Raw genomic sequence first — 11,660 nt, 5'->3', positions numbered from 1 at the left:
CTATATTTGGGTCCTTTCAGCAAAATCTTGCTAGTGTATGCAATGGTGTCAGCGTTTGGAAGCTGATTATGGGATGGATTCCTGGGTATGGCAGTCTCTAGATGGTCCATCCTTTCATCACAGCTCGAAGCTTTGTCTCTGTAACTCCTTCCATGGGTGTTTTGTTCCCAATTCTAAGCTCTTTATACATATTGGATATTATTCCCCTATCAGATTTAGGATTGGTAAAAATCCTTTCCCAAACTGTTGGTGGCCTTTTTATCTTATTGACATTATCTTTTACGTTACAGAAGCTTTGCAATTTTATGAGGTCCAATTTGTCAATTCTCGATTTTACAGCACAAGACATTGCTGTTCTGTTCAGGAATTTTTCCCCTGTACCCATATCTTTGAGGCTTTTCCCCACTTTCTACTCTATTAATTTCAGTGTCTCTGGTTTTATGTGGATGTCCTTGATCCACTTAGACTTGAGCTTTGTACAAGGAGAGAAGAGTGGATCAATTTGCATTCTTCCACATGATAACCACCAGTTGTGCAAGCACCGTTTGTTGAAAATGCTGTCTTTTTTCCATTGTATGGTTTTAGCTCCCTTGTCAAGGATCAAGTGACCATAGGTATGTGGGTTCATTTCTGGGTCTTCAATTGTATTCCATTGATCTACCTGTCTGTCGCTGTACCAGTACCATGCAGTTTTTATCACAATTGTTCTGTAGTTCAGCTTAATGTCAGGCATGGTGATTCCAACAGAGATTCTTTTATCATTGAGAAGACTTGTAGATATCCTAGGTTTTTTATTATTCCAGATGAATTTGCAAATTGCCCTTTCTACCTCAGTGAAGAATTGAGTTGGAATTTTGATGGGTATTGCATTGAATCTATAGATTACTTTTGGCAAGATATCCATTTTGAATATATTAATCGTGCCAATCCATGAGCATGGTAGATCTTTCCATCTTCTGAGATCTTCTTTGATTTCATTCTTCAGAGACTTGAAGTTCTTATCATACAGATCTTTCACTTCTGTAGTTAGAGTCACACCAATTAATTTTATATTATTTGTGACTATTGTTAAGGGTGTTGTTTCCCTAATTTCTTTCTCAGCCTGTATAAACTTTGTGTAGAGAAAGGCTATTGATTTTTTTTTGAGGTAATTTTATATCCAGCTAATTTGCTTAAGCTGTTTATCAGGTTTAGGAGTTCTCTGGTGGTATTTTTAGGGTCACTTATATATGCTATCATATCATCTGCAAATAATGATATTTTTACTTCTTCCTTTCCAATTTGTATTCCCCTTGATCTCCTTTTGTTGTCGAATTGCTCTGGCTAGGACTTCAAGTACTATATTGAATAGGTAGAGAGAAAGTGGGCAGCCTTGTCTAGTCCCTGAGTTTAGTGGGATTGCTTCCAACTTCCCTCCATTTACTTTGATGTTGTCTACTGGTTTGCTGTATATTGCTTTTATTATGTTTATGTATGGGCCTTGAATTCCTGATCTTTCCCAGACTTTTATCATGAAAAGGTGTTGAATTTTGTCAAATGCTTTCTCAGCATCTAAGGAGATGATCGTGTAATTTTTGTCTTTGAGTTTGTTTACATAGTGAATTACATTGATGGGTTTCCATATATTAAACCATCCCTGCATCCCTGGAATGAAGCATACTTGGTCATGATGGATGATTGTTTTGATGTGTTCTTAGATTCGGTTAGAAAGAATTTTATTGAGTATATTTGCATTGATATTCATAAGGGAAATTGGTTGAAGTTCTCTTTCTTTGTTGGGTCTTTATGTGGTTTATGTATCAGAGTAATTGTGGCTTCATAGAATGGACTGAGTAGAGTACCCTCTGTTTCTATTTTGTGGAATAGTTTAAGGAGAGTGGAATTAGGTCTTCTTTGAAGGTCTAATACAACTCTGCACTAAACCCATCTAGCCCTGGGCTTTTTTTGGTTGGGAGACTGTTAATGACTGCTTCTATTTCTTTAGGGGATATAGGACTGTTTAGGTGATTAATCTGATCCTGATTTAACTTTGGTACCTGGTATCTGTCTAGGAAGTTGTTCATTTCATCCAGGTTTTCCATTTTTGTTGGGTATAGCATTTGTAGAAGGATCTGATGATGTTTTGGATTTTCTCAGGTTCTATTGTTAAGTCTCCTTTTTCATTTCTGATTTTGTTAATTAGGATGCTGTCCCTGGGCCCACTAGTTAGTCTGGCTAAGGGTTTAATCTATCTTGTGGATTTTCTCAAAGAACCAGCTCCTGGTTTGGTTGATTCTTTGTATAGTTCTTTTGGTTTCCACGTGGTTGATTTGGCCCTGAATTTGAGTATTTCCTGCTGTCTACTCCTCTTGAGTGAATTTGCTTCCTTTGGTTCTAGAGCTTCTAGGTGTGCTGTCAGGATGGTAGTGTATGTTCTCTCTAGTTTCTTTTTGGAGGCACTCTGAGCTATGAGTTTTCCTCTTAGAACTACTTTCATTGTGTCCGGTAAGTTTGGATATGTTGTAGCTTCATTTTTATTAAACTCTAAAAAGTCTTTAATTTCTTTATTTATTTCTTCCTTGACCAAGGTATCATTGAGGAGATTGTTCAGTTTCCACCCATTTCCCCATTGGTTCGCTTCGGTTTTTTCTTGGGGTGCAGTATTTTACTCTATAGCTCAGGCTAGCCCAGAATCTGATCTGCCCCAGCCTCCTTAGCATAGCTTTCACAGTCATGCATGTGCCATCATGCTTATAAACTCCAACAAAGATGGGAGGGTCTCATCCTGTATGAGTTACTTTCCTGTTGCTGCAATAAAAACACTGTAATGATAAGCTATTTGCATGGAGTTTCTGTTGGCTCATGGTTCCAAAGCTCATCATGGCAGAAAGGCATGGCAGCAGAAGGAAGGTGAAAGAGCACAGCTTCAAATTCAAGCGTGAAACAGGAGAGCAAACTGGAAGTGAGGCAGGGCAGTGGGCCCTTAAAGCCTCCCCAGAGATAAACATACTTCTTACTGCAAGGTTTCACCTTGCCACAACATCCCCAAACAGCACCACCTGCTGGGGACCACATGTTTAAATACTTGAGCCTGTGAGGGATATGCTCATACTAGCCATCACACAACTAAAGTTAGATTCCTCTGAGAGAAGATGCAGTTACCAACAGCCCCATCCTGTGATTTTTTTTTTACTATTTGTTTTTTAGGATATGAAGAACTCTCAAAATGACATTCGTGAATTGTGTCAGAATATTGCTAAGAAAGGCTTATTTGCTGCATTTATGTGTGTGCTCTCACGTATTTTTAAGTATTCTGCTAGTATATTGTAACACTTAGACAACTGATATTTCTTCCATTCAAATATATTAAATGTAAGTACTTGGAGTATCTCTCATATTAATGAGAAATAGTTATCTTTAAGATGTTCTAGTATGAAGTTTTGTGAAATTAATTCATTTTCTTTTACTGCGTGTGTGTGTGTGTGTGTGTGTGTGTGTGTGTGTGTGTCTGTCTGTCTGTCTGTCTGTGTTCTGTGTGACTGAACATGTTCCTCTGTGTATGTGCATATGTGGGAGCATCATTGTGAGGTTAGAGATCAATATTGGTTGCTTTTCAATTGCTAATTAAATTTTTAATTCTTATTAATTATGTGTGTATGCTGTGGGAGGGTATAATCATGGACATGTGTCAGTGAAGCAACCACAGATATCTGTGAAGGACTCCAGTTTGCCTCATGATGGAGTTACAGATGGCTATGAGCTATCCATTATGGTTGTTAGGAACTGAGCTTCAGTCCTCTGCAAGAATAGAAAATATTCTTAATCTCTGAGCCATCTCTCCATTCATCTACATTACTTTAGTATTTGTTTTGGTTTGGTTTGGTCTGGTTGTTAGGGTTTTTTGTTTTGGTTTTTGGTTTTGGTTTTGGTTGGTTTGTTTCTTGTTTGTTTGGGGGGGGTTGTTGTTGTTTGTTTCATTTTTTACATGATTTCTCTGTGTATCACTGGGATTCTCTGGGCTGACCTGATTTATCTGTGTAGTCTTTGGGCTATCTGGGAACTGTCAGTGTAGGCCAGGCTGGTCTCAACTCACAGAGATATGCCTACCTCTGCCTTCAGAGTGCTGGGCTTAAAGTCATGTGCCACACTGCTTTAATACTTTCATTTTTACAAGTATATTGATTTATTTAGTGTATACTTGCTGGACAACATGTTGACAATGATGATAACAACAATGACGGTAATGGTGATGGTGGTGATGATGATGATTGAGATGATTGATGATGATGATGATAATGGTAGTGGTGGTGGTGTTGATGATCAAAACAGCAACAATGACAAAAACAAAAAATAAAAAAGCTCTCCATGAGCTTGTAGCTCACTATTGAGCTATACTGGCTGACTGACCATACCCAGAGACTCACCTGTCTCTACATCCTCAGTGCTGATATTACAAGATTACAGCTGTGCTTGTTGTTTGTTTGTTTGTTTGGGGGGTTTTGTTTACTTTTTCTCTAAGAGGAATCATGCATCAGGCTCGGTTCCTCATACTTGCATAACAAGCACTTCATACACTGAGCTAGGTCTTCAGCCTCTATTGAATTATATTCTATGAAATAAGATTTGTATTCAGCCTTAAGGGAGGAAGTTCCTGTAAATCTGGTTTAGGGGCACCTTGTGTGTTTTACAGCTTAATATGTGAAGTGACTGATGATATTTTCCTGTATGACTATCAGAACTGACATCCATATTTGATTTCTTCAGCAGTAGATTGAGTCAGATATACTCCTCTATCAAGGAAGATAAGATCTCGGTTTCTGTCGGAGAACGTATAAGGTGACTTTGGCACTTTAATTTTTTATTATTTTTATGTGGATGTATGTTTTTACTACTTGCATGTCTAAGAGAATGTCTGATTCTCCTGAAATAAACATACATACAGGTATAAGCTGTCAATTCAGTGTTTGAAATCAAATTGAAAACCTGTGGCACTTATCTAACATATGAATGTCATCTGTCAATGCCTGGGCTTCTCTCCAGCTACAACTTTCACTTCTTTATCCCCTTTGTTCTCATTTCTAACCTGTATAATCCTGAAATTTTGAATTTATCTTTTTTGTGTGTCCCAGGCTGTCCTCAAATCTACCAACAATCCTGCCTCATGAGCCATCACAAACAGAACCCAGTCATACAAAGAAAAAAAACTTAGTTATTTGATGTATACACTAAGTCAACCAACCATGTCAATTCCCATTTGTGCACAGTGTAACAAACTGACCACCACTAATGAGGAAGTAGGAAGTTTCTTGGGATTGCAAAGCTCTGTCGCACAGGAAAATAAATGACTTCCTAGTTTTCTCTCCAACTTAATTGATAGGACTTTATGGAAGGCTTTCACAGAAGTAAAATAGTTCCAGTCATGTGGCAGGAAGTCATTGAAGAATGTGTGTGTGCATGTGTTCAGGTGCTGGGGAGAACACAAGAGGATGTCAGAGCCCCTGAAGCTAGAGGACAGGTGTCTGTGAAGCAACCAATGTGGATATTGGGATTCTAACTTGTGACCTCTGACATAGAAGTGCACACTAAACTACTAAACTCCCGCTCCTAATATTAATTTTTATTATATTTATGTATTTATTGTGTGGGTTCACATATGTGGTGTGGCATGTTTGTGAATGTCAGAGGAAAATTTAGGGAGTCAGGCTGTCTTTCTTCCATATGGTACTCAGAGAACGAACTGAGTTGTCCATCTTGGAAGCAAGTACCTTTATCTGCTGTCCCTTCTCCAAACCCCAAATGATCTTCTTAGTTAACTAATTGGATACTTATAGATGCCAGGTGCAGAGGACAGAATCAAGGAGACTACTGAGAAAGCTTTTGTAGGAGTTCATGATAGAATGACAGGCAAGGCTGCTCTCAGCATGAAAACGGGACAGAGTCGGGATTTGTTGATGGAATGTGATTGAGAAAGAGAGGACTTAAGAATAACTCCCAAGTTACCAGTATGAACAACTGACCCACTACTATTATCATTTACAGTAACAGGGAGTAACTTTCCAGGAGAGAGAGGGAGGGAGAGAGAGAGACAGAGAGACAGAGAGAGAGAGAGAGAGAGAGAGAGAGAGAGAGAGAGAGAGAGAGAGAGAGAGGGTTTGTTTAGCAAGGCAGTGTGACTATGGTGTAAAAAGACAGGATATAGATTTCATTTGTAAGCAAGGTTTGAGATGGCATACAAATAGAGCACTTTTTCATGCCATTGAAAGCATGTGTTTGACATGGGAACAGCACTGGATTCACTCAGAATTTTCCAGTTCACACATTGGTCTTGTTTACTTTAACCTTTATTATGGGAAGAATACAATTAGATACGAAAGCCTGGATTGATAGAAAACATGTCTCTGTACTTAACACTTATCCCCTGTTAACAATTGTTAGTTATGGTCTGACAGAATGCTCAATGGATTAAAAGTCATTGCCAGGTCAGCTGACCAGCTGACTTAGACTGTCAGATCCCTGGTGGAAGGAGAGACCAACTCCAGAAAATTGTCTTTGACCTCCACACATGTGCTATGGTACCCACATTCACACTCAGCCTTATCCATTCTCTCCCATATACTCATCCCAGGATCAGAGTATTTTAAAACAAAGTATGTGAACCATACTGTGAACCATTAATAACTGTCAATTAAAGGGAAGAAGTATATAAACTTCCTTGGTGGCACATGTCTTTAATCCCATTACTCAGGAGGTAGAGGCAGTAAAATGTGAATTTCACATTCAAAATTGACTGCCAAGAAAATTTGAGGCTAGCCTGGGATACATAAAGCAATGGCAAAACAAAAATTAAAGCAAGAGTTCAACCTGGGTTTATAAACACACTATTTATTGAAAATATCACTGCAATAGTCTGATCAAAATGTGTTCAAAATTTCCTGTTTGTAGTGACATATGCCTTTAATACCAGGATTTGAGGGCAGATATACCCAGGTTTCTGAGTTTGAGGACAGCCTGATCTACAAACAAGAGTTCTACTACAGTCAGAAATGCATAGTGAGACCTTGTATAACCACCAAAACTTAACTAGGGGGAAGAATTGGATGTTGGTGAGGGGATGAGACATGGCTCATAGGCTAATAGGACTTAACTGTTCTTGCAGAAACATGAAGCAACTTCCCCAGCTATTGCAAACTTCAATGAAAGATCCTACGACAAATCCAAGTCTTGTGCAATGAACACACCATTGCACTGCACCCCATTTTGGACTCTGCAAATACAACCTAACTTCAAAAGGCAAGCCGAGCATGGTGGCGCATGCCTTTAATCCTAGCATTTGGGAGGCAGAGGCAGGCAGAGTTCTGAGTTCGAGGCCAGCCTGGTCTACAAAGTGAGCTCCAGGACAGCCAGGCCTACACAGAGAAACCCTGTCTCAAAAAAACAAAAGAAAAAAAATCTTGCTAGTGCATGCAATGGTGTCAGCGTTTGGAAGCTGATTATGGGATGGATCCCCAGATATGGCAGTCTCTAGATGGTCCATCCTTTCATCGCAGCTCCAAACTTTGTCTCTGTAACTCCTTCCATGAGTGTTTTGTTCCCAATTCTAAGAAGGGGCACAGTGTCCACACTTTGGTCTTCATTCTCCTTGAGTTTCATGTGTTTAGCAAATTGTATCTTATATCTTGGGTATTCTACGTTTCTGGGCTAATATCCACTTATAAGTGAGTACATATCATGTGAGTTCTTTTGTGATTGGGTTACCTCACTCAGGATGATGCCCTCCAGGTCCATCCACTTGCCTAGGAATTTCATAAATTCATTCTTCTTAATAGCTGAGTAGTACTCCATTGTGTAAATGTACCATAATTTTCTGTATCCATTCCTCTGTTGAGGGGCATCTGGGTTCTTTCCAGCTTCTGGCTATTATAAATAGGGCTGCTATGAACATAGTGGAGCATGTGTCTTTCTTACAGGTGGAACATCTTCTGGATATATGCCCAGGAGAGGTATTGTGGGATCCTCCGGTAGTACTATGTCCAATTTTCTGAGGAACCGCCAGACTGATTTCCAGAGTGGTTGTACAAGCTTGCAATCCCACCAACAATGGAGGAGTGTTCCTCTTTCTCCACATCCTCGCCAGCATCTGCTGTCACCTGAATTTTTGATCTTAGCCATTCTGACTGGTGTGAGGTGGAATCTCAGGGTTGTTTTGATTTGCATTTCCCTGATGATTAAGGATGTTGAACATTTTTTCAGGTGCTTCTCTGCCATTCGGTATTCCTCAGTTGAGAATTCTTTGTTTAGCTCTGAGCCCCATTTTTAATGGGGTTATTTGATTTTCTGGACTCCACCTTCTTGAGTTCTTTATATATGTTGGATATTAGTCCCCTATCTGATTTGGGATAGGTAAAGATCCTTTCCCAATCTGTTGGTGATCTTTTTGTCTTATTGACGGTGTCTTTTGCCTTGCAGAAGCTTTGCAATATTATGAGGTCCCATTTGTTGATTCTCGATCTTACAGCACAAGCCATTGCTGTTGTATTCAGGATTTTTCCCCTGAACCCATATCTTTGAGGCTTTTCCCTACTTTCTCCTCTATAAGTTTCAGTGTCTCTGGTTTTATGTGGAGTTCCTTAATCCACTTAGATTTGACCTTAGTACAAGGAGATAGGAATGGATCAATTCGCATTCTTCTGCAGAAGTGGATGCTCACAGTCAGCTATTGGATGGATCACAGGGCCCCCAATGGAGGAGCTAGAGAAAGTACCCAAGGAGCTAAAGGGATCTACAACCCTATAGGTGGAACAACAATATGAACTACCCAGTACCCCACCGCCAGAGCTCGTGTCTCTAGCTGCATATGTATCAGAAGATGGCCTAGTCAGCCATCAGTGGAAAGAGAGGCCCATTGGTCATGCAAACTTTATCTGCCTCAGTACAGGGGAACACAGGGGCCAAGAAGTGGGAGGGGAAGTGGGTGAGGGAGCATGGGGAGGGGGGCACTTTTGGGATAGCATTGGAAATGTAAATGAAATAAATACCTAAAAAAAAAAAAATAACTTCAAAAGGCAAATTCTGTTTGAAAAGAACAGTTTAGTCTCCTGCTCATGAATATAGCCCCTCCTTCCCTCTGACCTACACCTAGCTTGGAAAAGACTCCTAGTCTGTCAGAGAGGCATACTTGCTTAGTGTGAGCTCTTCTCAGGTTCTCTGAAGTAAACCTTCCTGCAATGTAATTCTAGCCTCCTGACCTCTTTTTCCACATGATTTCCTAACATGTTACTAAGTCCTGGGACAGGAGCATGGAACTGAGGACCCTCTAAGAACCCAAGAGCAAGGGTCAAGAGCTTGGATCCTGCCTGCAGTGCCCCTGAGTTAGTGCCTCTAAATCTCCCCAACTTTTTCCTACTCAGTGTTCCTCTGTCAATCATTATGGACTGCCCCAGCTGAGGACTTGTTCATCCAGACTGCTGGTGGGGCATGGGCAACTCACAAAACATTTTTAGGCTTGTTCCTCAAACTGCCCACTAGTTAATCCTCTGGACTTTCTCTTTTCTCTTCCTCCTACTCTTTCTCCTTTGTTCCCTTTCTAATTCAGCTCTTCCCTTCCTCCATTCCATTCGCCCAGTAATTTGTCCCCAGAAAACTATGCAGGCCACTAGAGGTAAGAGGACAAACCTACTCCATCTTGGGACTGGCCTCCATTTTAAAAGAAAAAGACCCCGAGAACTTGACCTGCTGCCAAACCCAAACTGCACCCCAATTCCAGGAAGAACCAGGTAGTTTGTCTCTGTCCCATACCCCAGAGTTACTCCCTAGGTACTTCCTAGCAACAACCAATCAAGAGGAGTCTGATTGCTTTAGATGTACTTTCAGACTATTTGTGTTTGTTCATGGTTTTGATTCAGAACACCCACCTGTTAGCTTACAATAGTCATTCAATTAGATGCTTGCCTGGCTAGACACACCCTTGCTTACTTGCCAGTTCCTATAAATCCTTGACCACTGAGGGCTTGGTGCTTCACCCTCCTGTCCTGCTGTGTCAGAATCTTCAGTGAGCTCAACCTCAAGCTTGAATAAAAACACCCTAATGAGACTGCATCAGAATCAGCTCCTTGGTGGCCTTTTGGGGTCATGATCCTGAAAGGGCACTAGAGAGGCTTCAGTAAGGCATCCAACAGGAGATTTTCTTCTGACTTGTGAGGTGATGATTGTCTTCTGTTTGGTCCACTTCTGTTTGGGCTTGACTGAAGCTGCCTTAACCACTAAGCCTTTTCACGTCAGTGTGCGCGGAATATCGGGTCTATAAAGGTAACAAGCTCCTTAGCACTGTGCTATACTTGGAAGAAAGGACTCTGGCTTGTTTCCAGCTGTTGGACAGTCCCTCTGTTGGGACTGGGGAAGCCTTGATTTTCTTCGAGGGCTAGTCAAGGCAAGATGTTTATTCTGGATCCTGAAGGGAAGATAGGATTCCAATGGATAAAGATGAAATTACAGAGAATGAAGCTTTAGCATGTGAGAAGAGGAACGTGTCTCATGAGAAATCTATTCAGTGTTTCCAGATAGCCATGGACAAACACAAAGTGCAGACAGGCAAGCATGCCTTCTTCCTATGTAAATTATAATCTGGTTTATACCCAGGGATGCTTGCTCTCCCCCATGCTTTTCCCTCTTTAATACATTATATATCCTGTGGCCAAATTCTTCCTCTCATTTTAGTCATTGTCTCAGTTACCTGCTCAATTCTTTTATGAAATAGGTTGAAATTATTTAAGTGAATCTGTAAAAGGTTGTGCCCAGAATACACTGGGATTCTACAACATTGGCTTTTATTGTTTGGTTTGGTCTGGTTTGGTTTTTCAGTACTGGGTATTTCTGTGTATCCCTGGTTATTCTTGAAGTTGCTATGTACAACAAAATAGCCATGAAATCAGAGACTCACCTTAGACTGTATTAAAGGTATGAGTCATCACACCTCGATGAGACTAGATTTTTCACAAAGATTTTGAAGAAGGATCTTTAGAAGCAGGATATGGTGCAAAGTAGGGATGCACGTGATAGAACAGTGTGCTCAGAGAGGATCCTAGTGGTGAAGTGAAGGAGATTGCACACAGGTGTTGAGTGGTTCCATGTACGTGACAGCTGGAAGATGGGTAGGGATGGGAATGATAGCTGATAGCCATACAGTGAATGAGCTGTAAGAGGGAGACAGCTTGCACACTCTGGGCTGTAGAATGAACAAGGAAAGAAAGTTGGAGGAAGTTTACATCGCTGGAGGTGAGAGACAGAGAATGCACTGGGAAGAAGTAAGTTTGATGAAGTCCCATTGAGGAGATTACCCTGCTGACTGGAGTTGTGGAAATGCGGCTTCTTCCTATGCAAACTGCAGTCTGGTTTCTAGCCAGAGGTTCTTGTCCTCTAGGCTTCCCCTCTTTAATACATTGTGTGTTCTGTGGCCAATTTCTTCCTCTCATTCTAGACTCACTTTCTTTTTTTTTTAATTTTTAATATTTTTATTACATATTTTCCTCAATTACATTTCCAATGCTATCCCAAAAGTCCCCAATAGCGCGCCCCACTTCCCTACCGACCCATTCCCATTCTTTTGGCCCTGGCATTCCCCTATATTGGGGCATATAAAGTTTGCAAGTCCAATGGGCCTCTCTTTCCATTGATGGCTGACTAGG

Source organism: Mus caroli, unplaced genomic scaffold (assembly GCF_900094665.2).
Source record: "Mus caroli unplaced genomic scaffold, CAROLI_EIJ_v1.1 scaffold_11169_1, whole genome shotgun sequence".
Classification (NCBI taxonomy): domain Eukaryota; kingdom Metazoa; phylum Chordata; class Mammalia; order Rodentia; family Muridae; genus Mus; species Mus caroli.
Note: the sequence above shows the minus strand (reverse complement) of the source record.